Here is a 13764-nt window from a genome sequence, read left to right as displayed (position 1 = left end):
GATAAGCATTTTTTCTGTTTGGTGCAAGTTTAATTTTCTATTTCAATTCCCTTATTCCTTCTGCAAAAGATACACCGAGATCATTTAAAACTTACCAATCCTAGAAAAAGAGTAATATAATTAGTTGATGTGAATTTGTGTATTGTCTCAGTTTCTTTAAAATGGCTTGGTGCATTAATCGTTTTCTTTTAAACATTCAACTGATGCTAAACAACTAGGTGTTTCGATTTAAACTTGACACTGGGACTGTTTATCATCAAAAATAAGAAAATTACCGTATGTGAGAATAATGAAGAAAGAAGGAAAATAATAGTGAAATGTAACCGTTCGAAAGCTTTGTACCCTATCAATTAATGCTATACATTCCTAGTTCAAGAGGGAAGCCATTTTTTTCTACGAATTCTTGATTTTGCAGTTGTTTTGGTGTTCCCTTCCTTCTTTTTCGGTCAGTTTTGTATGCTTATTATAAGAAAGGGTTAAACCCTTTTAGGTTTAGCAACTGATATCCGATTGGGAGAACTAAGAATATATTTGATTAAACATACAGATCTTTAGTCTTTATAAAGAAGGATTTTATATCAAACTAGCCTTAACCTCAATAATGTTACCCCAGCATATTTGTTTATATACGTTTGTCAATAATTTATCGAATACATTTGTCTCTACAGCCGAACTGTCAAATTCTTTCCACTAGATATATTGAGCGATGAAACCTACGAGATAGTTAAGGAAACTGTGACAGGAGCGAAGGATGCATGATTATAAGACAAGCCCCTGAACAACTAACTTCATTTAGCAACAACACATATTTGTGAGGCCATAGGCGGCCACAAAAGTGACAATTGCATGTGTAAATGTAACTAATTTTGTAAATAAGAATCGACATTAGAACAACGGCAACGAAAATGAAGTTAAAATCAGCATGTTACATTTAACGGCAGTTATTGTGTGCACTGCATAGAAGAAAATGTAGAATGAGAATTCTTCTTTATCTGTATGTACGTTGCTTGGTGCATATCCATGGCTCACCCTGCACCAGATATGTATGTCAAAGGGGGCAACCTGCCTAAGAGAGTTGTACCAAAAGCAGGAGATATACAGGGTCTAGGCAGTCAGTAGTAATCCCATCCTCTTTTCCACAAATGTTGAGCAGGAAGGCCATGTAAGTACTAGCCTACAACCTTCGGTGCCAATGAAGACATGTGTTGCTGTTGTGACGGGCTGAGAGAAGCTGTGACTAAGAAGGCAGGATGAAAGCAACTGAGTAACGTTATTACAGAACATCTGTTTATATATACATAAACTCCAGGCTAAAAGGACATAAAAATCATAACAGGCAATTTCATGTTCAACCAACAACCGCACCGGTTAACAGTTAACGGTGAAAAAACAGACATGTTATTTCAGGTCCCTATCAGTGCGAGGGGAGAGCGAAGATACAAGCAAAATATATAAAAAAAATGAAATGGCGTTACTATGTACGATCATGTGACACACAGTTAGTACATGGCTCCCCCCTAGAAATGACATACAGTACATGTTAAATAGGGCGCCCTGATCTAGAGAGGCGAACTGTAGGCAGGTCATCTGGCAGGAGATAAGCAGGTTTTAGATGATCAATAGAGACCCAGCCTTCTTGGCCACGAATGTTTAGTAGGAATGCTTTCGGACTGCGTCAGATCACAAGAAAAGGGCCCGTGTAAGGGAGCATTAGCGGTGTCTTGCTAGTGTCGTTGCGTAAGAAGACGTGTGTTGCAGAGTGCAAGTCTGTCGGTATGTGAGGCTTCGCTGGGGGCTTGTAAGTTTGGCAGCATGGAGTAAATTTTCCCACGATATGACATATGCGCTGGAGATCGTCGGAGGAGGTTGCAGAAGGGAAAAAATTCGGCAGGGACAACCAACGGGTCACCATACACCATTTCAGCTGCCAAGACGTCGAGGGCTTCTTTAGGAGGGCTCCATAGTCCCAGGAGGACCCAGGGAAGCTTAGTAAACCAATTGGAATCCTTGGAGCAGGACATCAAAGCTTATTTGAGTGTGCAATGAAAACGTTCAACCATTCCATTGGCAGCAGGGTTGTAGGCAGTTGTCTGATGTAGGGTGATGCCAAGGAGATTCGCTAATGATGTCCACAGTTGAGAGGTGAAAGTGGTACCACTGTCAGAAGTAATATGCTCAGGGATACCAAAAAATGCAATCCATCCTGAGAGTAATGCAGATGTACATAAGGCAGACGTTGCAGTGTCCATGGGAATCGCTTCAGGTCAACGAGTGGAGCAGTCAATGATGGTAAACAGGTAATGATGTCCTTGTGATGTAGTTAGGGGGCCTACAATGTCGACGTGAATGTGTGCGAAACGACGCTGAGGTTGAGGAAAGGTGCCCATTCCTGAATCCGCGTGTCGATGTACTTTGGAAGCTTGGCAAGAAGTACAGGCGAGGACCCAATCTTTAGTATCCTTTGAAATGCCGTGCCAAATGAACTTCGCCTTCAGCAGCTGTGCAGTTGTACGGCATGAGGGATGTGAAAGGCTGTGAATGAAATCAAACACCAACGTCGCAGTCTACCAGTACTGATGTCACAGAGGAGGGTAGTGTTGGAGTTATCGAGGGGGATGTCTTCCCAACGGAGGGATGTGCAAGATATCCTACATGCTTGATACTCTGGATCCTGTCGTTGGGCTTCAGCCAAGGCATTGTAATCCAATCCCAGTTGAACGGCAGGCAACGTGTTTCTTGAAAGGGCATCGGCAACGGGATTCATTTTCCCAGGGACGTGTTGAAAGGTGCAATTGTATTCAGCCATGGCGGAGAGATGTCGGCTTTGGCGGGTGGACCAGGCGTTAGACTGTCGAGTGAAGGCGTGCACCAGAGGCATGTGGTCTGTGAGAATGACGAAGGGGGTACCTTCTAAGAAATGGCGAAAGTGATGGACAGACAAGTGCACCGCCAGCAATTCGCGATCGAAGGTAGAATAACCCGATTCTGCCTTGGACAGTTTTCTGCTGAAGAAGGCCAATGGGCGGGGCGAGTCGTTGACCACCTGTTCGAGTACTGCACCAATGTTGACGTCGCTGGCATCTGTGGAGAGAAGTAGAGGGGCATGTGGGATAGGAAAAGTGAGAGCTGCAGCAGTTGATAGGGCCTTTTTTGCATTGCAGAAGGCCGCTCCTTCAAGGGGACCCCAATTGAGGTCTTTTGGCTTGCCCTTGAGGGAGGTGTAGAGGGGAGCAAGAGTGGCGGCAATGGCTGGCAGAAAACGGTGATAATAGTTGATCATGCCCAAGAATTCCTGCAGAGCTTTGATGGTCGAGGGCATGGGGAAGTTCTGAACGGTTGCTACTTTCTGAGGGAGGGGATGGACTCCTTCAGGAGTGATGTGGTACCCTAAGAACGACACTTCGCTGGCGCCAAAGGTACACTTGTCGTACCGGACCACAAGGCCGTTTTGTTGCAGGCGGCTGAGCACGATGCGCAGGTGACGGAGGTGTTCCTCTTTTGAGGAAGAGAACACAAGTATGTCGTCCATAGAAGGGAAGGTCCCCTAAGATGCCATCCATGACACGTTAAAAAGTGGCCCCAGCATTGCGAAGGCCACAACAGGAGTAATTGAAGGTGTATGTACCAAACGGAGTGGTGATGGAATTCTTGAGGATGTCTTCTGGGTTCATAGGCACCTGATAATACCCCTTCAGGAGGTTGAGTGTGGAGAAAACCTTCATTTTGTGCAGGTAGGAGGTTACGTCGGCGATGTTTGGGAGGGGGTAGTGATCCGGTTCTGTTTGCATGTTCAGGCGCCTGTAATCCCCGCATGGATGGAGGGAGCCATCTTTCTTCAGAACGATGTGTAAGGGTGACGACTATGGGTTGGAGGCCTTTTGGCAAAGGCCCATTTCCTCCATTTCGGCGAACGTCTGTTTGGCAGCTGCCAATTGTTTCGGTACCAGACGTCTGAATTTTGCGAAGACTTGGGGTCCCGTCATCTTGATATGGTGATATATACTGTGCTTGACAGGAGCCGTGGCCGTTTGGCGAAGTTCTGGATGGAAAATTTCGGGTACGACGTGAGGAGGTGGGCGTAGGTAGCCGAGGGTGCGCTGATGTGGAGAGCGAGGTTGGAGGGGGCGGGTTGAAGAGGTCTCGACAAGTACGAGTCTGCCTTGACCAATTGTCGGTGGGCGACATAGACCAGAAGGTGGAAATGAGAGAGGAAATCCGTGCCGAGGATTGGCAATGTGACATCAGCAACGAGAAACTTCCAATTAAATTTACCGTTTCCAAACGATAATGTTAGGTTTTGTAACCATAGGTGGGTATCACAGATCCGTTGGCGGCTACCAGGCGTATATCGGCAGACGTAGACAGACTACGTCATGTCCTGAAGAGTTCCCGTGGCAAAAGAGAACGACAAGCACCCGTGTCTACCAAAAATCGCACACCCGTTCCTGCATCATGTAAAAAGAAAAGATTAGAAACGCAGGAGGCCACCGCCACGAGCGATGACCTACTTACACGTTTTTTGGCAATTGACAATCCTTGGCACATTTCTTCGCGGCTGCCCCTAATCTGTAGTGGCAGTAGCAAAACTGCAGCCGATGGGCGGTAGTAAGTGACCGTAGAAGTTGTTGGTTGGGGCGCGAGCGAGTGGTGGGTGATGGGTGGCTTTGTCGCCGCTCCGGCTCGTCATGTGGTAGCCGTGTATGTCCTATGGCATTCACGTCAGCCTCAGTTGACGTTGAATAGGCGTCCTCTTTGCAGGAGTGGAGGCGTTGGTGGAGGTCTTGAAGTTCGTGAAGTGGCTATCCAAAAAGGTGTCGGCTTTGGTCATCAAGTCTTTTATTGGTAAACTATAGATGTCGAGTATGGCAGCGCGTACAGGTTTGGGTAAACGGCGTATCCAAAGGGCACGAAGTAGGTTCACCTCGCAAGGAGAGACATCTGCAGCAGGTTGCAGGCGAGCGATACTGGTCATTTCCCTAAGGGCGAGCGAAGCCCTTTGGTCCCTCAATGGTTGTTGAGAGAGCTGAAAAAGATTTGCTATACGGATAGCTGGCGACGGCGAGTACTGCTGCAGAAGGTATGTTTTGAGGGCGTCATACACCATTGGGGTGTGTCCTTGTTCACAAAGCCAGTAAGAAATTTCCGGGAAGGTTTCCTCGGGTATCACCGCGAGAACATAATCTGCTTTGGTGGTTGAGCGAGTCACGCCCTTGATGCGGAACTGGACTTCTGCGCGCTGAAACCAGGCAAACGCCTCTCCGCTGGCGAATGTCGAAAGTTTTAATGGGGCGGCGCCAACTTCCGTGGAGTCCGCCATAGTACCAATGATGGGGGTGTGGAGGGGGGGGGGGGAAGGCGGGAGGAGCAAGTCAATTCCCGGGGTCACCAATGACGGGCCGAGAGAGGCTATGACTAAGAAGGTAGGATGAAAGCAACTGAGTAACTTTATTACAAAACATCCGTTTACTTATACATAAACCCCAGGCAAAAAGGGCATATAAAACATAACAGGAAATTTCATGTTCAACCGACAACCGCACCCATTACCAGTTAACGGTGAGAAAAACAGACCAGTTATTTCAGGTCCCTATCAGTGCGAGGGGAGAGTGAAGATACAAGCATAATGTATAGAAAAACAAATTTTGTTACTATGTACGATCGTATGACACACGGTTAGTACACAGTGTGTAGTTCAGTTTGTGCTGCTTTACTTGGGTCTTATAAGTCTGACATCCAAGAATAAATTTCCCTACAATGAGATGTATTGGCTAGAGATCATTGGAGGAGGCGGCAGACAGAAAATATTTAACAGAGTCGACCAATGAGTTGTCGTATATTATTTCAGCCACTGTGACACCTCTGGTATCATTGCAAGTGGTCCTCAGTTCAAGGAGAACCTAGGGATGCAGTGGAAACTGGCTGCCTATGAAAACCTTTGTCTGGTGTGTTTGACAGTGAGTAGATTAATGAGAAACTCGATATTCCTCATTCTTATTTTCCTGATACTAAAACTAACGATTTTAGCTTCATGATCTTGAGAAAATAAAACACTTCTGATGGACCTTGATGCTTATTGGATGTATACCCAAATGTTGTATTCATGTTTTCTATGAATAATGCTGACTTACTATTTCTTGGTTATATATCATTTTCTGCAAATTAGTTGGAAGAGGGTATTTTAACACTTGTTGGAGAATTGGTAATGTTACTCTATTATGTAAATATGTTTGTGGTACGCTTATTCCAGCCAATTACCACCCAATATCAATGAATTCCTTTATTACCTCCACTAACAAAGTTTGGAGTAGGTTATGTTTTGGCCCCTTTTTTATCTGTATGTCCATTTGTCTGTTTGTCGTTTTGTTTGTTTAAGAACAACTTCCTGACCACAATTTTACTCTTATATTAGTAATACTTTCAGGGATTAATTATTTTGCTAAGACGTGGAAGTGATTCAATTTTGAAAGTCCTAGATCAAAGGTCAAGGTCAAGGTGGAGGAAAAGGTCCTAACCTTAACTCCAAATTCGCAAATGGTTGTCACAGACTCCAAATATGCCTACGGTCTAAACTTATTCTGGGAAAGGCAAGTTAGTTTCGAGAAACAAGCTGTTTTGGCAGAATGCATTCTCAGGGTAATTTTCTAGTATTTAGAGTTCTTTAGTGTCTTTTGGCAAAACATTTAAATAGGTTTCCTGAATGACATAATATATTACCTAGCTAGTAATTTGGGTTTTGTTAAGCTTTGGATCATGTGATGCCCATCTCGCAATAACCGATTCTGTACAGAAATCCGTTGATCATTTTTATGAAGTTCATATGATTGGCCAAGATTTTAGTGCTGCCTTTGACTGTGTTAATCATGAAGCTTTTTAATCTAACTCAAACAGTTGGGACTAGGTATGTCTTTTTTTTTAGCATCATTATTGCTTTTTTAAGTAATAGTATACAAAGAGTTATTGATGGTCACAATAGTGAGTATATGAATGCGATATATGGTGTTCCTCAGAATAATGTTCTTGACCCATTACTTTTTATACTTTATACACATGATATGGTGTTTAGACTATAAAAAAAACTAGCTGAGCATGCAGATCATGATACTCTTTTTACATCAATTCCATTTCCTGAATGCTTACCTGGGGTTGCTGAGTCCCTTAATAAAGATCTAGCTAATATTGGTTCATGGTGTAAATTATGGGCATGAAGTTGAGCACTAACAATACTCAAAATATGAGTAAAAGCAGGTCGAGTACGTTGGCTCCTCAACATACAGATTTAAGTATTGATAATGTTTCGTTGACTCTATAGGACTCATTTGAAATTCGAGGTGTCATTCTTGATTGTAAATTTATTGTTAAAAAGCACATTTAGGTTATTTTTTTTTTCAATTAGACAGAGTATTTTAAGATTTTTGGTGATCAATCTATTCTTAAAGAATGTTTTATTTATTTGATTTTGCCTTGTTTCGAGTATTGTTCTCCTTTCTTGTCTTCAGCTGCTGAATCTCATCTTGATTGTTGTTCTATAAAAATTATTTTTCTGATGATCCTGGAACTGAAACCCGACACTGTTACCTTTAATCAAGCAGTTGACTGAGTGGAAATTCAAATTTTCCCACTTACTGACACAAGTTTCTCTTTACAGTCTATTTATAAAAGAACTATTGCAATGTTTGTTATTGTTTTTAAAATATTCTATTTCGATTTTTCAGTACTGCTCATATATAGTTTATTTCTTATCTTATTTCCATTCCTTCTTGGGCAGTTTTTCCCTGTTGAAGCACTTGGGCTTATTGCATTCTGCTCCCTCCAATTAGCTTAGTAGGGTAGCTAAGATAATAATAATAATAATAATAATAATAATAATAATAATAATAATAATAATAATAATAATAATTCTGTCAGCTGTAGGGTTGTAAGTGTGTTGTAGGGTAATGCTAAGAAGTCTCCCTAATGAAATCCATAATTCAGAGGTTAAAGTGGTATCCCTGTTGGAAGCAATATGCTTTGGGATGCCAAATCTTGCTATCTATCTAGAAAGTGAGGAAGCAATACATGAGGCAAATGTTGCAGCTTTGATGGTGATGGTGTCAGGCCAGTGATTGATCAATAAATTGCTGTGAAAAGGTGATGGTGCTGTATCGCACGTGTTTTACACAAGATCATAAACTGTAACGGTATTTTCTTTTTTATTGTATATCTTGATCTGCTGTCTACACCTCACTGTTAAAAGAACCTGTTTAACTGCATCTTTCAAGGAATGATTTTGTTTGAGTTTTTGTGACCTTGTCCTGAACCTGTTGTATTTAAAATTGTTACTGTTAAAATAGAATTAATTGCATTTAACTAGCCTGTCAGTTGCAGCCTAACAGTTCACTCTCTTATTGGTTCAAAGAAATGAGCGAACGGTTTTCAGTGTCCAGAAAACGTATAAGCAGGCCATCGCTTGTGGTGTTGGCTTCCTCTATCACTAATCTTTTCTATTCAAATAATACATGTTCAGGCGTGTGATTTTTAGTGGGCAAGGGTGTAAGCAAGTCTCTTCTGACTAGGCCACTCTCCAGGAAACAATGTAGTCTGTCTAAGTCTGCCAATGCTCGCTTGGTAGCTGCCACCGGATCTGTGATACCTATCCACCATTATAAAAACCTCACACTATCGTTTGGAAGCGCCAAATATAATTAGAAGTTTCTCGTATCTGATATCACATTGACAATCCTCAGTGCAAATTTTCTGTCACATTTCCAACTAAATAATAACTCAGCACAAACTCTTACTCGTCAAAACCTCTTCAACCCACCCCCTCCAAACTAGCTCTCCATAAAAGTGCACCCACTCATGCCTATGCCAACCTCCTTACGGAATAGCCAGAAGTTTTCAATCTAGAATTTTGGCATACACTCACAGTTCCAGGAAAACGTAGCATATATCAAGTCAAGATGACTAGGCACACAGTGTTTGACAAATTCAAGCATCCAGCACTGGATCATTTGACAGCAGCTAAAGAAACATTCACCAAAATGGAAGAGTTACGCCTTTTCCAAAAGGTCTCAGCCCCATGGTCGTCAGCCTTACATATCTTCCTGAGGGGATATGGCCAGGGCATGTAGTACGGTACGGTTCGGTATGATATTACGGTACGGTACGTTTTTTTGAGGGATCTAAGTACGGTTCGATATTACGGTACGATATTTTCCTTCGAGCTTGGTAGGGTACGAAAGTACGATTTTTTTTTTTTCGTACTTATTCGTCCCATTTCCGTACCAAATTCAGATAGGTGTCGCAAGAGAGTGAAGTGGCTGGGCATATCAAAATGTTCGCCAAAGCTTCATGTATCAATAAAAATGAGTGTATTTTCCAGTGGTGGCATTATCTACAAGATAGTGCACTAAAAAATCTTGCTGAAGTAGCAGTTGCTCTGCCTGTTACTCAAGCGGGCGTAGAGCGCATATTCTCTGGGTTGCACTATATTCTTAATGATTTAAGACTAGGTCTAAAAGAAGATATTGTTGACACTGTAATGGTATTACGCTGCAACACATAAACCTGTATGAATGCCTAATACTGTATAACTGAACATTTTCCTTTTGTAACCTTAGCAAAATAAAATTATATTATATCATTAATGTATTACATAACACCAATCTTCTTGAAGTGGCAGTGGTGGTAATGGTAGTAGTAGTAATAGTGGTAGTAGTAGTAATAGCAAAAGGGCCATGTTATGACTATATGAACTGTAATGTAAAAAAAAAAAAGTAGGTACGGAAACAGTAAGAAATTACGGTACGATAAAATATCGTACTAGTATGGTACGGTATGAATTTTTAGGTACTGTACGAAATTACGGTACAGTAAAAATGTGTGATACGAATTACGAAAAAACAAATCGAACCGTACCATATTACATTCCCTGGATATGGTTATCTGCGTTTGTGTAGAGATTACAGTGGCTTGAACATGCTGACAGAACTGGATCATTAACCCCTCCCAAACACCGAACATGTGACCTCCTACTTGCATAAAGCAAAGGTTTTCTCCACGTTCCACTTCCTGAAGGGGCATTATCAGGTGCCATTGAACCCAGAAGACATCCACATGACCGCCATGACCACGCCTTTCGTTAATACACCTTCTTATTTTGGCCTTCGTAATGCTGGGGCCACTTTTCAACGTCTCATGGATGGCATCTTAGGGGACCTTCCCTTCTGTGTATGTTATGTAGAAAACATATTTATGTTTTTTTTTTTTTTCAAAGAGAAACACATCCATCACCTAAGCCTAGTGCTCAACCGGCTTCAACAGAATGGCCTTGCAGTCCGGTATGACAAAGGCCCCTTTGGCGCCAATGAAGTATCGTTCCTAGGTCACCGCATCACTCCTGAAAGAGTCCACGCCCTCCCTGAGATGATAGCAGTCATTCAGAGCTCCCCCACCCTGCCCTCGACTGTCAAAGCACTGGTAGATTTCTTGAACAGGATCAAATACTATCACCATTTCCTGCCGCCACTCTTGCCCCCCTCTATGCCTCCCTGAAGGGCATGCCCAAAGACCTGAAGTGAAGTCCCCTTGAAGAAGCGACCTTCTGTAAGGTAAAGAATGCCCTATCAACCTATGCTGTTCTCAATTTTCACCTACCATATGCCCCTCTCATTCTCTCCCCCAATGCCAGCAATGTCGCTATTAGTGCAGTACTCGAACAGGTGGTCAATGGCTCACCCCTCCAATTGTCCTTAATCAGTCGAAAATTGTCCAAGGCAGAATTCGGCTACTCTACCTTCGACTACGAATTGCTGGCTGGATACTTGGCTGTCCGTCACTTTTGCCACTTCTTAAAAGGTACGCCATTCGCATGGACCACATGCCACGGTGCACGCCTTCACTCGACAGTCCAACGCCTGGTCTGCCTATCAACACCGACTTCTCTCTTCCATGGCTGAATACAACTGCACCCTACAACAAGTCCCTGCAAAAGTTAATCCTTTTGCCTAACACCTGTCAAGATATACATTAGTCATTATTCACGTGAGATTGGATTACAATGCCTTGGCAGAAGCCCAATGAAAACATACAGAGTACCAAGCATGTAGGACATCCTGCACACTCCCCATCGGGAAGATGTTGCCCTCGACAACTCCAACACCACCCTCCTCTGTGACATCAGTACTGGTAGACTGCGACTATAGATACCTGCTCCCATATGCTGACAGGTATTGGATGTCATTCATGACCTTTCACATCCCTCGCGCCAATCTACTGTATAGCTGCTGAAGACGAAGTTCATTTGGCACAATATTAGGATTTGGTCCATGCCTGTACTGCATGCCTAACTTCACAAGTATATAGACACACTGATTCAAGAGTGGGCAATTTTCTTCAATCTCAGCGTCATTTTCCCCACATTCACGTCGACATAATAGGTCCCCTATCCACATCACAAAAAAATTGTTACCTGTTTACCGTCACAGACCGCTCTGCTCGTTGGCCTGAAGCCATTCCCATGTAAACGGCAATATCCGCTTCAAGTAGATCTGCCTTGCTCTCAGAGTGGAGGGCAAGTTCTGAGAATATTACATCTGACAGGGATACCCCTTTCACCTCTCAATTTTAGACATCATTAGCAAATCTCATGGGAATCACCCATCATCAGACAACGGCCTACACCCCTGTTGCCAAATAAATTGTTAAATATTTTCATTGCACCCTCAAAGCATCTTTGATGTCCCGCTGCAAGAACAACAACTTGTTAACCCAGCTTCCCTGGGTCCTCCTGGGACTAAGGATCACTACTAAAGAAGCTCTGGATTTCTTGGCATCAGTAATGGGGTATAGCGACACATTTCAGTTAACATATTTGGGTACAAGATTTCAAAGGATTATTTTTGGTGAGAAATTGCTTGAATTACGTTTGGCTATCGGTTGCTCAGAAATCAGCACTTAGGCTTGTAGAGCATGAGGATCAGGAAGAGGAAGAAACATACCTGCTTTTCTTTCTCCTCCGACTCCTCTTTCTCATCTTCATTTTCAACCTCTGACTCCGATTCTGACGCTTTCAAGATAAAGAGGAAAAAGAGGTTGAAAAATCCCTTGAAATACAGCCGCAGTCATAAAGAATGAGCTCCTTATAACACAAATGTTTTTCGGTTGAGGTGGATGGCACCGGATTGGTTTCCTGCCCCCGTGATGTCGGAGCCTCAGTTACGTGTAGGTTGCTGGAGCAGTGAGCCAGGGTCATGTTTCTGAGTCATGGAAGTTTACCACCCATCCTTTGCGCCGATTTCAGTTTCAAAATGTAGCGGGTGTACGTAGCTATTTTGTATTGCTAAATCGAACTTGTTAGATTGTTCTCTTTTCACAATAGTGTTTGTTTTCATTCTTGAAATTAGTTTTAATCTTTCTTTCCTTAGATTTAAACAAATTTTACTTCTCCCCATTCTATGGTCGCTTAACTTTAAATTATTTTTCATCGCTATATCTTTAACTAATTTAACTTTTTCGTTGAGAACGGAATCCATTTCGTTTTCTGTTTCTCCATTTGGGCTTCTCCATGTCCATTTTCTATGCCTTTATTTTCTTGGAAAAAGAAAAAAAAAATTCATGATTTTCATATTATTTTTGTCAGCATATTCTACTAAGCTTTATGTAATTTACTGAACTAGCCGTCAGTCTCATCATGATCAAGGAGGAAGGATATGGTCAATCCTTATCAACATCTTTTTAGGCATATGCGTTACTTTCTATAATTGGGTTTCTGTCGACTGTGATGGGTTTCAAAATATTGTAAAGAAAGCATTGGGTTTGTTAATCATATCCAAAATAATCCTACCTTCATTGGAATAACACTGAACACCCTGTGGATGGCTAAAGATACATATTGATGCATAAAGGTGAATGGTAAGTGGGAAATTTCCAGTTAAATTTATCCAACTGGGTATCAGGAGGACGCACAACAAAAGGACGTGAAAGTTTGTGGGTAGGTATTTGTCTCTATTTCAGGGATATGCATTCTAGGAAGAAATTTTCATCAGTAGATGTTGCGAATGCTTTGTAGGTATGGTTCAGTATCTCATTTGTCTAATAAATAACTTTATGATAACTCGAAACAAAGAAAACGCCATTGGTCTTAAATAATGATTTCTCGCTCATACGAGAAGTTTGTTTTACATTCTTAATGTGTGTATTCTTATTTTTTTGTAATTGAGTACCATTTTTGTTTTGAAATCTAGAAGTGCTCAAACCTGGTCGTACTTGATTAGTATTTTGGTTTTGCTTGAATCCTCTTTTCTATTGTTTCATAAAGAGAGAAATGAATTGTTCGGTAATTATATTTTCACTTACTGCTGTAAATGTTCCTATTGTCAAAGCGAACGAGGGCTTTAGTTTTCATTTTGATAGGCATCGAATACATCACTTAATTCTTCAGTATTCTGAATATAAAATCACTTGCTTTATATAAATAAGATGAATTTTTATATCCTGACAATTATATACGAGAATTGCTATACGACATTACTGTATTCTAATAACTAAAATGATTTCCATACAACTCTTATAGCATATATGGTTTTAAACTTAATTTTCTCTTCTTGGAATTTTAAAAGGTAGTTTTTCATCTCAAAGAAATAATCTTTCCTATATGAAACCTGTTTTTTTTTAATTATATCATCTTAAGTATATAAAGGTAACATCAAGAATAATTGTTGTATATTTTGTATTCATTACTAATACAGTTTTTACAATAAAATGATAATCCAAAGTGGTCAGCAA

This window comes from Palaemon carinicauda, chromosome 21 (assembly GCF_036898095.1).
Source record: "Palaemon carinicauda isolate YSFRI2023 chromosome 21, ASM3689809v2, whole genome shotgun sequence".
Classification (NCBI taxonomy): domain Eukaryota; kingdom Metazoa; phylum Arthropoda; class Malacostraca; order Decapoda; family Palaemonidae; genus Palaemon; species Palaemon carinicauda.
The sequence above is the reverse complement of the archived record's forward strand: the minus strand, read 5'-3'. Positions refer to the sequence as shown.